This window comes from Epinephelus moara, chromosome 13, assembly GCF_006386435.1.
Source record: "Epinephelus moara isolate mb chromosome 13, YSFRI_EMoa_1.0, whole genome shotgun sequence".
Lineage (NCBI taxonomy): Eukaryota > Metazoa > Chordata > Actinopteri > Perciformes > Serranidae > Epinephelus > Epinephelus moara.
In genome coordinates, this window is record NC_065518.1 from 30,244,601 (window position 1) to 30,261,082 (window position 16,482).

Sequence of the window (16,482 nt, forward strand, 5' to 3'; positions counted from 1 at the left end):
ACGTTTGCACACGGGCATCACTGACAGCACAGTCCTCCCCTCCATCATAGGTCAAGCAATTCACCCCGAGCAGAGGAATTAAAGAAAGCAGAGATATCAGCAGATGATAATCCCCTCTAACATTCGGAGATGCTGTGATCTCATGACATGCACTGGCTGTTTTTCAAAACCTGTTATTTGAAAGAATCTCTCACAATCCAGCTGTATGGCTCAGTACATAGCTATGGGAAAGACAGTGTGACCTCTGTTTGACCTCTGAGTTCACCTTTGACCCAGAGGAAGTTGTAAACAGAGTAATCTGCTGTCAGTAAAAGGTATTAACTGTTCTAAGGTCATGAAATGATGGTGGCTTGAAAGTGCCTTTAAAATGAAAACATCAAGGTGCCATGAGATGAGGTAAGACTGGGTGGTGGTTAAGGGTGCGTCAGGGAAGGGGTCTCAAACATACTCCTAATCTGCAAGGCTTCTTTGCAGCAAAATGAATTAGAAAAAAAACTAACATAAAATACATGTACAGAAACCAGAGGGATGCTTGAGTGACACGAGTTTGATGTTGCAGGTCTCCTGACACATGAGGCAGTTTGGAATTAAGCCCCACGCTGCTGAGGCTTGACAGTAAAAAGGCCCCGCGAGCTTCCCTGTGACAAGCTGTAGTAAATGTCACAACCATGAACCCTTTCTCATACAGACAAAAGGCACACCATCGAGCAGGTAACGCACACAGTAGGCCTGCACAATTGCTACTGAGAGTCAAACTAAACAAAACAGCTCCTGCAGATTGATTTGTACTGGTATTTTGGGAGGGGAACTTTTATGGGGTGGAAAAATGTACATAGTTCCATTTCATGAGGGCCAGTAATGTTTAAATCCCAGCAGACATCGCCATTAAATCATCATTCTGAGATGTTATATGAGTGTCAGGGCTTTTTCTATATTGCATTTCACATGGGACAACATGTAAAAACTAATAGCTCTGGTACCTATAGTGGTCACTATGGGAAAGCAAGATAATCTCTGGGTAATAAAGTTGTTTCCAGTAAGAGTCAGGGTCTTATTGGAGGATTTAAGTATAAAATAAGAGCATTATAGAACAGTGGGCTCAAGATGGAGCGAATGAAGGCTGACAGGTAGCTCTATCAGCCACAGCTCATATTGTTGAAAACTGCACTACATCTGACCAGTTGGGTTTTACAGTGACATTTATGTGTGAAATAAAAATCTGCTTGAAAATCAAATAAACTTCATGTGATACATCTTAGATTACCTAGCAAACATTAAAGGAATACTTCACCCCCCAAATGACCATTTCTATATCAATTAGTCACCAACTTTTACGTTGATTTTGTGAAGAAAACTTTGTTTTTCTTGCATCCTTTTGGTGAACAAAGAATCCAAAAACAGAGAAAATTCTTGAAGAACTGAAGGCATACGTCCCCAAGTTGAATAACAGCAAAACTATATCAAAACCATCATTTATAAAGTCTCACACAGCTTGCATAGTATAATCCTAGTCTCATTTATCCAGTCATATGCTACAGTATACTTCCCAAACACATGCATTTTCACTGAAACCTAAAATATCTATGTTCTCTTCAAAGCCACACTCCAGCGACAAAAACATTAATTTTACCTCCCTGACCACAATGGGTCCTGATCTACCATTGCCTCAATCAGTTTGTTTGTTTGTGTTATTGTGACAATTTTGTGTTTTAAATGGTAAGGTTGGATTTACCAAAGTCACACAGTAACAACAAATTAACTGATCAAAGGAGTCTGGCTTTAAAAAGAGAGCCTAAATAAGTTTTACTTTTCGTTCAATTCCCCATCAGAAAGGGCTGTCTGTTTGGGAAGTACTGAGCATGTTTAAATAAGACTTGGATTACACTGCATGAGTTGTGTGAAAGCTTATAAAATGTGTTATGATATAGTTTTGCATTTGCTTAACATGGACCCCTATAACTTCGGTTTATCAAAAAAATTCTCCGTTATGGGATTCTTTGTTCACCGTGGACGCATGCAAGAAAAACAAAAGTTTTCTTCACAAATTCAACATACCATGAGGTGGGAAACTGATACACAAATGTTAAGAGTGAAGTATCGCTTTAAGCTGATGATACAATTTACCTATAAAAAGTAGTTCTTCAAATTACGGTGTACTTAACAACTAACTTTGATGGTAAACAAGATAATTCATGTTGGTGTATGAAGAAAGAGAACTATCAATCATCCACTATCCAGCCAGCCTCCATGGAATCCCATCTGTCTCAAACTAATTCTTGCCCCTGGCAGACCATAATGAGCACAGCAAACTTTGTTGGATGTCTTTGCCAGGATACTTCACAACATCACTTGCTAATCATTTAAAGCAGTAGGGTGATGCACTTAGTTGGTAACTGGCCCATTATGCCTGTCCGATTTGATTCTACTGTAATTCAAAGTTCAAGTACGTTTGTCTTCACCTAGCTCCATTTGTGAATTCAGCACTCCCCTGTTTGAATCCAAGATTCCTATACATACATCCATTTTACTTCTCCCCTGGGGTTTGTGTAGGGAACACTATGTGACTGAGTAAGTAATGTGCAGGGTACTGATGTCATAAATGAGGCTAGATTCTTGTATCACTGCCCAATCACCAGAATAAATGTTGGCAGTGAATTTCTCTGCAAACCATATGTTACATTTGTACATTTCATATGTATTAAACCTGTTGAAATGTTAGAATTTCTTTTCATTTCAATTTTCAATGTTGTTGTGACAACACTGTGGTTGACATGTAGTTAGGTTTAGGCACAAAAACTACTAGAAAAACATATTTTGGCTTAAAATACCGGTTTGGTCTCTCCAAACATAGGCGGAAATGTCTCAAACCCTCTTTAAAAAACAAATCCATTTTTGTTGGTCTCAAACAATGGTCTGCGCTGTCAGCTGCTTGACAGCGGTCTCACCTAGATGATACCTATCCACCATCTCCTCCTCCTCTTGATGAGATATTCAGCTCATATACATGAAACTATACATGAACTATGTCATATGTAGAAACGCAGAAATGGAAGTCATCTGTGGTTTGCAAAAACATACAATGCCAACATTTTATTCTGGCAACTGGGCTGTGTATGAACATGATGCATCGTTGTCCTAAATCAAAGAATTAGCAGATGTTCAGTGTGATATAAGCATTGCATTACTAAAAAATTCAAGGGGCTGCGTTGGTATGGGCTGATACGATGAGATAAGAACCAAGAGATCCAGTTTGAGCAATGCATACATTGATCTTAGGGCTTATGAGATGTCAAACCAGTACAGTCACAGTCTGTCTCTGGCTTTCATGTTACAAAGTTTCAAAGTTATCTACCATGAGAGTGTGCTTGTACATTATTAACTGAGTGGCGGGATGCGTTGCAGGGTGATGCATTGTGCCTACAATTTGGCTGCAGGTCTTTCATTAAAAAGGAGGAGGTTGTTTATTTTTTAGTGCAATTCTGTTGGAAGTCTGAAGAGGGCCATACTGAATTTGTAGACCCATAATAATGCAAAAACACTAAAATAATCCTGTTGTGGCTCCAATTACCTTTTCAGTAATTCTTATCTAAGACAAACAACAAAATAAGTGTGAGACTGACAGAAATCCTACCTGTTCACTGGGTGGTACTTGGCATTCCTGTTTCAAGCCACAGGCTGGTGCCCTCCACCTGTTGGAAAGAGATATAAAGGGTAAGTTAAACATGATCAAGATTATTACCACTTAATTACGTACACCTATGTAATCTAATGCTATCCAGTACAACGGTTCAGTCATAATGTATTTTTTTGATGATGCCTGTAGAACACTGATGTCATGATTACTTTACACATTTTCAGCGTCAACAAATACTGTACATTTTATACTTAGAATTTTTGGTAGAATTGTAGTATTGAATTCCAATTGATTGCACAGGGGTACCTAATAAATTTGCCACTGAGTGAAGTTAATGACATAGAATATACTTTATAATTTTTTATGTACAAAATTATGACTGACCTATAACCACCACCATTAGTATCTACGACTTCATCTCCAACCTCATCTTTCATCATCAGCATCACTGTTCTCCATCAGAAGTGGTGGAGTGGGATTTGAAAGCAGCCGCCATCTGTTCTATTCTGCCTTTGACTGACAGCGCATCAAAGCGATGAAGCACAACCCCTGAAAGCTCCAGCTATCCCCATGGATCACGATGCTTGGCGGGGCAACAAACTGCCAAGTAAACACGCATGTAATCAAGCAGCCAATAAATACAGCAGAATAGCACGACAAGAATGTTCACACAGTTAATGTGGATCCCACAGAGCGCCAACAGCTCTGCCAATCCCAGTGGGATCTGGGAGAGGGTACGACGGGGAAATGGCCCCGTTCCAGTTAATTGAAGAAGACTTGATTTCTGCACCTTAGAGCCAAAAGCCTGAGCTTATTACGCAACCATGTGGATCCAACTTTTGAAGTTGGTGCGGAGTGATATCACACAGTTATAGAGAGGAAACAAAAGAGCTTGAGTCCAGCTTGTTTGCAGAGGCGTGAACTTAATTGCTTGAGGGCTCTGCAAGCCATCTGATTTTACTATCTTGCACAAGCAAACACAAAAACACACAGACTTAAGCCACTCACACACACACTCTCAGCATGCATATTTTTTTATGTATCTTGGACGAAGAGGTCAGCAGATATAAATCTTTCAATAAGCCAAGAGACTGAGATGAATTAACATCAGCTGTATTCTGGTCTGGTATCAAGTCACCCTGACTGAATGGCACAATAATAACCTGTATTCCATGATGTATAGTGCTTCATTAGGCTGCTGAATCACTGAAGAAACAAGACTAGCCTGCATGGTTTAATAGATCCTGTAAACATAATTCTTTCCCATGTGATAAGAGGACTACAAAACCTTTCCAAGGAAATGACGCTGACATGAAGTCATGCCATTCCTCTCGGCTACTCTAATGACAGCATCAAGTATTCTGTAAGAGGAAACAGCCAACAACAACAGCAATAACCTCTATTTTTCATTATCTCTGCAACTATAAGCATTGAGGGCATCTTTGTAACTTTAAGCGTGAGAAGGACATTAGTCTCCAACTTTATTATCAATACTCCCAAGAAGCAAGCAGCGACACTACTTTTAAAAGGACCGATTTGTGGGTTTTCTGGAATCATACACATCCTTTTTCCCCTTGAGCAATGCATTCAGTGTAACATCTGTTTCAAGATACAAACAACAAGGCCGTAACCCAGTGGAAGAATTCACAGCCCCCATGTCCATTCATCCAGACCAGTGCCCATTCTTGACAGTTTTACTTTGGTCTTTTTCAGCCCTGTTATTTTGATCTATGTATGCAGGCTGCTTAAGGCAGAGTTCCACTCAGAGGATTCAAACCAGGAGAACCCAAGACCTCTTCCCACTTAGGGTGTTATTACAGGCACATTGTGTACCCAAACATCACAAGTCTCCCATTACAATGGAACAATCTTATTCTGCTATTTATGCCCAGGGGATTTCTGGTAGGGTTCTGTTAGTTTCTCATATGTCGATATGTGTTTCGTGGGTGCAGTAATTTAATTAGGTTTCGTCCTTTCAATGTGGTGACTGTCTGTGGCCCAGGTGAATATAGTATCACCAAACTGTTGGTGTTTTGCAAAGACGTTGCACTCTGTCTCCATGGAGAAACACTATTCCATACTAACGCCTTAATGACGCCTTCTGTAATAACACCAAGGGTCAGCAATTAGGTTCACCCAAGGGCCATTTAAACAGGTTTTCAGTTAGCCTGGAAATCCACCGATACACCCTTCCTACCCAAGGGGCGGCACTAACTGAGGCATATTAAATGCCGCTGCACGCAATTGGATAGCATGATAGCCAATCAGAGCAAAAAACAAGGTGACGTATTCATTGCAGTAAGCCCCATTGGTTTGCCGACGAGTGGGGCTAACTGATATATTATGCTTTTGCCGTATCCCGTCAGCAAAATGACAAAAACGTCCTTCCTGGAAACGAAGGCTTCTAGGGCAGTCTTCTGTTCCTCTCTCAAGGAAAAAGAAAAGTGTAGCTGGCTTAGCGTTAGTGTTGCACGGTATACCGGTACTAAAATAGTACCGTGGTACTAGAGTATTCCAAACAGTACTATACTGCATTTGGAAAATACCGGTACTTTGAAATTGATTCAATTCATTAATTTAGTTAATTTATTTTACTCATTTATGCACACAAATGCCTTTCTTGTTCCTACTGGAGCACAGATTGCGCAAGTGGTGTGTATGACAACACCTGTATCAACATCCGCAGCTGGCGCACGTGAAAAAAGACAAGAGAAAGTCTGCCTCGCAAAGGGAGACAACACGAGACAACACAAACTTGGTGGAACATTTGAGTTACCAAACCGTGACGTCCGTACCGAGGTACTTACCGAACCATGATTTTTTTGGTACCGTTACACCCCTACTATTTATTGTTCTAAAGGTTTGTATCCAAAAGGACTTTTCCTTAGGAAAAGTATCGAAGAGTATCGAAAAGTATCGAAATTCATATTGGTATTGGTACCGAAACAAAGATTTTGGTATCGTGACATCACTACTTAGCGTTTCTTCCAAAGCTAAATTGAATGGACGCGGTCCTTCGGAAGCTGCCATCTTGACTGTTTACTTTTCGACTCCTACGGCGCAGCACTGTCCTCGTCATGTTACGCCCACCCAGAGCCTGCCTTTGTCAGATAGACTGATCTGATTGGTCCGATGGCGATTCAACGGGCTCTGCTCGTCGGGGGCCAGATCCCTGTGCAGAGCAAATTCGTATTTGCTAGGGACGGGGCATCTGGATTTCCAGGTTAGTTTTCAGTCTAAATAGCACTAATAATCATTTGGCAAAAAATGACTCATATATGCATATATGTGATCTATGTTACACTATGAGACTATATATATAAGTGAAATGATTTGTTAAGGGTAAAATAAAATAACTTATTGCCTTTGATAAATATGTCAGCAACTTTGGATCAACCTTAAACTGAATTCATCCTTGACAGTCAAAAAAAAAAAAAAAAAAAAAAAAAAAAGTATACCAAAATAATATTAACTCAAGGTCCACTTACTCGCTAATTACAGGACTTTAAAATGCATCTCGTCTTCATCAGCAGATGGAGTCTGAGAGGAGGTCCCAAATGCAGTCAGTGAAGCAGAGCAGAGGGAGTACACTACAAAGCAAGATTAATAGGTTAGCGAGATATGATAGCCTAAAGCCAGAGTTGTCAATGTCACAAAGGTGGCTCTCTTTTAACCTGGCTAGACTGCCATATGATACAGACCTAAGAAGAGTTTCTTCAGAGGGAGAGTGTGTCTGGGGACTAGACAGATATGTAAGACAATATTCTGAGCGATACAGATTCTAAGCTGGGTGAAAGCATTTTAAAGGAGCTATATGTAAGAAATCTAAAGCAAATAGTCGTAAAATCCTCCTAATATGTCACAGAGACTAAGGAATAATGTTTATATAACATACTGATCTCACAGACAACAATAGTACAGCCACAATATTTGCATCTAAAAAAATGTTTTGCAGTCTGCAAATCATGTTTATGTTTTGAATTTGTGTTTTGGCCTGTTGCACCACCCACCGCCGTCTACCAGTCATGCAGTCAGTAGAGTCTCAGCATCAGTTACAGTTACGACTGAGCTACAGCAGCACGGCAAGCAGCATTAGCAGTATCCCAGTACATAGCATTAGCAGCCGGCTCCTCCTCAGCTGTATCCTGGCAGCAGCGTTAGCAGCAGAGAAGCCGGACTTGCTCGAACGGTCCGCTGGAAAACCGAAGATCAAGGACGCGGCGACGCGGCCCTGCCAAGGCAGCCGCCCGTGGGCAAACAAATCAGTCTCCAGCGAGCCTTTAAATACCAACTTGTTAAGCCGTAACACTAAATTAGTAATGCCAATGAAAAAAGCCATGCAACCACAGTAGCACAAACTATATGTACCTCATTGCATTTCTTTTTTTTTTAAGTGATGTGCGTATATTTCTACATCTTTTTTTTTTTTTTGACACAGAAACTTAAATAGATTCAGTTGCATGTTAGTGATACAGACAACCTGAGCAAGAATATTGTTTCATTTTGTTTGCTCTCACTAAACTGATACTACTGAATAGATCTGTAGCGTTCTCTGGGCCATCTGCTTGCCACTGGCTTTAAAAGAGGCCTTCAATAAAATTGCAGGTGGCATTATATAGCCTATTAATAGTTCGCTATGTCACTTGTATGTGAAATGCGGTATTGTTTCTTCATACAGTAATGTTACCAGTTTATATTATATTTTATGCTTGGTCCTGATTTGCTGAGGTCTGTTTTACAGTGCTGGTATATTACAGTGATTGGAAAATTGATTGGTCTAATGGTATTTTTCACAGATAATATTCAATCAATAAAATCTATTTCACTCCATCAATCTATCAAAAATGAAAATGACTTTCACATATCCTTTATGGGACAGTGTGAGATTTGAATGCAGATCTTGAGTATGTTTTAATCTGCTGCGTCAAGTGTAAAGTTTGAGCTGTAAAGTTTGCAGCTGTCACATTAGGAAAAGAGTGAGTGGTACAATATATACTAACTTACAAATCCACACAATTAGTCATTTTCTGCCAGCATTCCTCTCTTGCCTTATTTTCAGCAACAATGCTGCTTTTTGCTGTAACAGTTCGTACAGTATATTCTTCAAAGCTCTGCATTTTTGTGTGGTATAAGAGTCAAATGATGGCAAATGCCCCCTTGTTATGGGAACGTGCACAGAGCCTGATCAGGAAAACCTGGTTAACAGAAAAGTTTATAACTACACTCCGATTGGACTTTTAGGTTCTTTCTAGCCAGCTGAAAGAAAGCCTGCTCTTGTTCTGTAGAACAGGTGGACTTAAGGGACTTTACTATAATCTGTATAGTAAGGAACAGTTAATGGCTTACATTTTGGCAACTAGAGATCAGAATGGACAGCCAAAGGAATCCTGCCTTCCTGGCTGCTATTTAATACATTGATGCTTGATGAGGGTCAGGTGTGCAGGGAGGAGCACGACCAGGTGAGGGCAGGAAACTCTGAGAGCATCTAGTGGACAGGTGGGGAATGACAATGTTGAGAATTGTGAAAACAGGGAACAGAGAGGTAGTGAGGCTGAGGGGAAAGAAAGGGTGTCACCATGACACATGAATTAAAAACTGCTGTGTCTGGATTTTTAAACTGAGCAATAACAATAGATTGGTCCATGTCATTTACTTTAACTGAAAGACAAAAGTTAAAATTAAGGTAAAAACAAGGCTTAGATATTTTCTTAGTCGTGAAAGGGAAATGGTTACAGTAGCTAACACAAAAAAGATACACAATGCTTCAGGGTGAAACCTATTCTTCTCTGTCATTCTCTCCAGTGACACTTTGAGGAAACATATAACTTCCTCATCACGGTTCACAACCTGTGTCACAAAAGTGCTGCTCAATTACTAGTGTTAGTGGCAGGGGGGGCGACCAACCATGAAGGGGACCACAAAAGATCCAGGTAGCATTCAACAGGAAACATCACCTCGGCCAATTACCCATGAGCTCATATGTTGCCAAAACAGCCATTAATCCGAGTGGTGAGCACACGAAGGGCTAGTGCAGCTTCCAAAGCCTCCACCAAGGGTGAGAGGACTCAAGGGGCAAAAGACAGGAGGACGTGTGTGATTTGGCAAACAGATGGATCGATCATCTAAATCTGTCTTACAACATGACAAAACAGCGCAGATTGAAAACTACATAAAATGTTCAATATGTATCCATAAGGTCTGGTAAGGTATGAAGGGGCAACATACTTTTCCAGATTTACAACTTTGCCACGACCTGGGATTGATTAAATTCACTTTCATTACTTTCAGCAGACTTTCCAGAAACCTGCACCACTGTCTCTCCCTGAACTGTTGTCATATTAAGACCAAAAGAATACAAACCAGTTACAGAAGAGAGCATGACATTTTGCAAGCTTAGTGAAGGTATGTGTAAGATGATAAATGATGAAGGCTTATACGTACATATAAAAATGAGCAGTATACACAAATGAAACCAGACTTCTACGAGACTCATACCACACTTCAGTGCATAGAGCACAGGAATAATGGTAGAAACAGCACTTGTGTCGCAAATCTCCTGGGAGCCACGTGTCCTGTCATCACAGAGGTCAACTGGAGAACTGGCTGAGCACAAATAATGTCTAAATATATCACAACCAGACTAAGTTGTGTTTGTAGTATGGAAGGCCAGAGCGACATGTTTTTGTAAGCATGTATCTTGACATCACAACACTTTAGTGAACAGTACCCTATGTGATGACTGAAAGTGTTGCAGAATTAGCTATAATTTAATCAATGATTGCCCAGGGTTATGACAGCCGCCATGTTTTCTGACTGTAGAAAAGAAGGAAAGTGGCTTAGTATGCATTGGCTACAATTTCTGCAATTTACAGAAGTCTCTCTAGTGTTACTATCTGCAAAGCTCCGGTCCACTGTGGGTCAGATAGCTAACCATGATGCTAATTTTTAACGTAGCAATAGCATTAACCTTACGCCTTTGCTAAGGGACTGTTCGTCATGGGAGTAGAGGGAGTAATGCAAAACTGGGGAGGAACTTTATTTTTAAAGCACTGGGGAGGGAATTATGTTACGAACTTGTGCGTAAATGTGTTTTATGTTGTAAACTTTAAAGTCAATTTATGTTAAAACCTGCAGAACCAAAAAACGCACTAGTGGGTTTGAAAGGCATGTTTCCTTAAAAAAAAAAAAGGCCACAATGCCACAGTTTCAGTTACTGTTTTTCAAATTTCTAAGGGTTTAACTGTTTGCACTAACCAGATCCTCTAAAAAGCAATAAATTATCCACTACTGCATTTATTCAACTTCAGGATTTCAATTTTAACCTTCAACCATCAAACAGGGTATGTTTTTAAAATCTAAATAACAACCACCATGCCAAGTTCTGGCCGTTGCCGCTACTGTTTTGTATGTCATGTTTATTTGGGAAACATGTTGCAAATGCTGGCTGTTTGCGCACCCTAATGATTTTTAAGGATTTGTATTTTGCATAAGAAGTTGCTGTTAATTTTGTTAACAAAAACTACGACACTAAGTATTCAACCAGCTTTTTTGTGACAAATTTGAGACATTGATGAGTTAAAAATAGCTCTTGACAATAAAAACTATGACGAAATCATAATTTTCATTGACCAGATGAGACAGGATGAAAATGTGAGAACAGAACAGGGACGGCGCTACACCGGGGCTAGGGGGTGCTATAGCCCTGTCCCCCGTTAAGCCCCTCAAGCATTTTATTTTATATTTTATAATATATATTTTTAAGTTAAAAAACATTAAAAAGTTCACAAGTAGCCATTCTGTTCCAATGCAATCCCCGCTTGCATGTTTGTGCTGCGCCTGTACCCCATTGATTGGTGTACCATAACCTGTGTGTGTGTGTGTGTGTGTGTGTGTGTGTGTGTGTGTGAGTGTATGTGTGCGTGTAAGAGGGGAGAGGAGGGGGGAGTCTTTTGTTTATACTCGCGCGTTAGGCTAAGGCTAGCCTACAGTCCGTTGCAATGGATCGTTTTGTGATCAAGAAAAAAAGAGTGCAGGTAGAAAATGAAGTCTCCCAGTGGGACAAAGAAGAAGAGGGAGTTTCGAAAAATGAATCTGAGAGCACCCAGCCAGGACCTGAAGGAGCTCCAGAGCAGTCCATCGCTGCTAGCTAATCTACAACCCCCGTTAGCTGCACTGCTGACACAGACACCACTCCCTCTGATTTAAGCCAGTCACCTTCTTCGGCGTTATCCAGCCATGAAAGTTGGACAGCAGGATCGCTACTTCAATCGTAGATGGTATGAGGATTACAAATGGCTGGAATATTCATATTAATTATGCATATGGAATAAATACATTTGCTGTCGCATTTTGGATGTATTGTCTGGTTATTGGCAGGCGCATGGGCGCTGTCCGGTGTTGAATCTGTCACCTTTGCACGTGAAATGTTTTTGCCATTGCCTCGTGGTCACTTGTATTAGGCTTAACTACTTTGTTGGATATTCTTTGGCCAAATACAGTTAAAACCACTTTTATATCGAACATGCTTGTGCTGTGTATCATAGCTGCTTTTATTGAAAAAACCTCCTTATAAAGTAACTGAAGTCATGAAAATCAATTATTTTCTTAGCACCCCCACGTATCGGTCAAGCTCCCCCTTAGCCCTGGGAGAGAAAAAATCCTGGCGCCGTGCCTGGAACAGAACGACCCAAAATGGCTGTGCTTGCAATTATCTTCTAATGCTGCATTAGCAGTATGAGATCGAAGCGCCAACTGGCTGTAAACTCCAGTAAATAAATAGTCAGCACCAGGATATTTTGCTAGCATGCAAACAGTCAACACCCAGAGGCTCAGTTTTCTCTGACAGAGATAAAAGTTTAGTTTTAATAACTGACTCTGTGAAAGGACTCTGAAAGTTTAAATCTCCTCACTAAAATGTTTTAGATTAAGAAAAAATGTCAGAATTTCTAAATGAAATTTTTATACAACCTGTCACCTTGATTCCTTGATTGGATTAGTTTAAATAGAAAAACATTTTGACTAAGAGAGTTGACTATAGTGTCATGATTTTGGTAAAGTAAAACATTTTGACTTGTTGACTAAAACTAGACTAAAACTATAAAGGATAAAAATGACTAAAATGTGACTAAAACTAATGAGCATTTTTGTCTCAAGACAAAGTCTACATCTAAAATAGCTGCCAAAAGTAACACTTTCAGAAATTCACCATTTGCTTTGATGATAACCCCCTTTGTGCTGTTTGCTTTTTGTATTTGCCCCATATCTACATTTGGTGCAAATATACAAAAATATGGTTATATAAATAGTGGAAGGATGGTCCTGCCTTTCCCCCAGTCAATTACAAAAAGCTAAGTGACACAAAAATTTCACAACGTCACACCCCAGCCTCTCCTCTGACAAAGTTGATGTAACATGACAATATAATGGGAAAAACTCTGACAAATATATACATGCAGCAAGTGTACAGTTAAGTTATATTAAATTCAATGGTATTTGAAAAACTAAGTTAGCTAACAGACAGCGCCAAGCTACTATTAGCTTAAAAAGTTAGCTAAAGCGTTAGCAAACCTGTTAGCAAACAGTGCCTACTTACACAGCCAGCAGACGCAGAGCATTGGGGACGTGTTTCTGGAGACCCGATGAATCTCCTTTTACATTTAGTTCGGTCCATCAACTTCTGCATTTTCTAGAAGAAATGTGACGCTCTTTAGCATGCTAAGTTTGCTAAAACTGCTTACTTGCAACCGGAACCACTGGCCTCGAGCGTGTTCACGGCAGGTACAGTCATTTCTGAATGCTTTGAACAAAAACCGAAAGGCAACACTTTTGTTTTTTACTCCCGTTTTTCACAGGTTTAAGTTACAGACCTAAGACTTTTATATAACTCAAATTCTCTCAAATTTTGGTCGCAAATACATTTAAATCCGTTTTAGTGTGCACTTGTCTAAGATAATCCATCCGACAGGTATGGCATATCAAAATGCTGATTATACAGCGTCATTAATACAAAGGTGTGCATTGGGGTGGTCACAATAAAAGGAGACGTCTTGAGCGTAATGAACATTCAGGAAAATAAATGAATCTTTCGTGTGCATGAAAGTCTTCGAGCTTTAACTTAAACCTGTGAAAAATGGGAGAGAAAAATGTATTCATATTTCAGTGTATGTAGAATACAGATTTCGTGTGATATGAGACACTGTACAGTGTGTGTTATTTCTCAGTGGGTTTGTCACTGTGGGTAGCCCTTTCACATTACACAGGCATTTGATTGAAACAGTAAAAATATGCAGTTAAATGTGGACCATACAGTAAGCAGACTTTATTCATATAAAAAATCAGTTGATCATCATCACAAGAGATTTTGTTTTAATGCCCAGTTTAACATCAAGCTGAGGAACAACAGTTGAAAATTAGCCTTTTGGCCAGTGTTGGTACGTTTACAGTAATGTTGATCAATGTGCGCTTGAAAAACTTAAAAACAAAAAAAAAACTGATGTCATGCTTATGTTATAGCTACTCAGTGCTTAGCATTTCCACTAATGTATCAAAAGGGTTCATTGCAAAGGCCCCTTTGACTGACCATGCACTAACAACTGAAAGCGCCAGATGTTATTTAAGAGAAACAAAGGATACAGGAAATTCAATACTGCTCTGTATTACCAAAAGAATATTGTTAAACAATAAGATCAATAGTATATTAAATAAAAAGGGACAAAAAAAATCCCTTATATTTCTCCAAATTTTTCAAATATAAAGACAATATTCAGTTACATTTAGCTGATGAAAAGAAGAGGCAAAAGAACTAACTAAAGATTTAGATTTATATGGCAGTATAAAACGAAGAAAAGAAATCATACAGTTGCTCAATATATTATATTGCATAGTCCAGCAAAATTAGTGGAAAAAAAGAGAAAAGATTCAGTAAGCTAAAAGGTGTAAGATAGTACAAATGTACTAACCCTTAATTTAAATTGAAGAGAATTATCTTTTTCCTTACTTGTAATTGTTTTATCATAGTTATTTTATTGTAATTTTACAACTCACACCAAAATTTAAAACTGTGAAGAAAAAAAAACTGTTAACCTGCTTTGTTTGTAAATTTGTTGTTCAGTGAAGAGAACACACACAAAAAAAGACTCCAAACCCTAACAGTAGTTCCAAAAAAGAAAAAGAGAAAAAAAAAGCAATATTAATGTCAATGTTCTGCCAATATTAATGTAATAACATGGACACTGGCTCTCTTCCATTTAAGTATTCCAGGAAGACTTGTCAGTAAAACAGCATGAACAAAATTAGGTCCTTGGAAACGACACACCTGAGAGGAATGCAGCCATCATTAATTAATGTTATACATTGCACCTGGGATTTTCCTGCTAAGACGTGTTTAAATGTCTGCTGTGAATAAGCCCTCAACAGAGGGAGTGTGGAATGTAAGATATCCTGGGCCTCTGAGTCTCAATTTAGCAACGATTTAGAAGACTTTTTTCCATGTCCAAATTGAAGGTCTAAATATAGAGGCTGCGGTATACTGTAAGAATCTGAAAGCCCCATCATACTTGTGGTTTTGGAAAAAAACTAACAAACAAACAAAAACCTCAATTTGGTCCTTAAAGGAGCAATAAGCGAAATTCATCATTTCTAGATTGAAGGAATTAAAAAATTGCTATGTGAAGAACTGGAGGTGTAATTTCATCTGGAGTATAGCATGACCTCACACAACCTTTCTCTCTGTTGATCTCCAGCCCCTTGTTTACAAGCTGGTCCAGCTGCGCGTTCATGTACGTTCATGTGAATCCCCACCTGCCCCCCCCCCCCTCTCGGAGCCCTTGGCCCTCCCTCCCTATAAAAGGCTACAGCCAGTGAGCAATGGCAGCGCGTATTTTCGAAGTGAAATGGCAAAGTCAAATGTCTGTTTTAATTAGTGTTGCAGTAACGTTAGGCACATGTTGCTATGTTGATTCAATTAAATTTAATGTTACAATCGTAGCATGGGTTAATGTCCGGAGCTTGAGTTATTAGCGGCTCGGTCCCAGCAATGGGTCAGGCATTACGGTTGTGTTAGGTGAGTAGCCCAGCAGCCCAGCTAACATTTGCAATTGGCATTGTNGTGCTAACGCTGAAGAGTAGGGACGTTAGCGTGGCAGCCGACTAGTGCTAACGCTAACAGGAAAGCAGGGAAATAGCAAAATCGCTAACTGCTAAACTAAGCCAAACTAAGTTGGCTGCTTAGGTTTTATTTCCTCACCCCTGTGGCAAGTGAATCTGCCTGTAGTGAAACCGGGGCTAACCGGTGCTTCCTCCTCAGGCTCCACTTCACTCAGCTGCCAGCACAGCCAGTTAGCCTCCGCTAGCTTCCCAGCAAACGTTAGCCCCGGCTCTCCGTTTGGATCCAACCGGAGCACCGAGCCCGTTTTTGTTATTCAGGTTAATGTGGGAAGAAGCAGCGGGTATATCGGGCAGCTGAGTGAAGTGGAGCCTGCGGAAGAAACACCGGGACCGTCTGGATGTAATAGTCCGTGGAGATGCTGCGGTGCTCGGCTGCACAGACGAGGCGAGTGGGGTCGGGGGTGGAGAGCAGAGGTAGAGGTAGGAGTGGCTCATGACACACTTTGTTTTGGTTTACAGGCAGTGCACAACAGCAAACCTTTTCGCTCTCGATCTCTGCAATTATCAAATATAATTTAATGTTGTACCGTACAGACATCTGTACTTTTTTAAAAATACAAATCAGCAAATGTTAGCATGCTGACGCCGCAGGCTAAGGTGGTGAATGTTTTAAATATTATCTGCTAATTAGAATGGTACCACTGAAATGTCTGCATGTTAGCCTGCTGACGAGAGCTTAAAGC

The 16,482-nt window shown here is 39.9% G+C and overlaps 1 protein-coding gene across 5 annotated transcripts in view; it reads right to left on the reverse strand.

Annotated features, from left to right (window-relative positions):
* Positions 1-16,482, reverse strand: part of myocd (myocardin) — a 149,487-nt gene that overhangs the window by 118,053 nt on the left and 14,952 nt on the right. For 3 of the 5 annotated variants that reach the window (XM_050060734.1, XM_050060731.1, XM_050060733.1), the window contains exons 1-2: positions 7,123-7,205; positions 3,632-3,689 (exon numbers count right to left, since the gene is read on the reverse strand). The gene's annotated coding sequence lies outside the window, so the exon portion shown is untranslated. Of the gene's footprint in view, positions 1-3,631; positions 3,690-7,122; positions 7,225-16,482 lie in introns of those variants that run through there. The other 2 variants (XM_050060729.1, XM_050060730.1) reach the window with 2 other exon arrangements.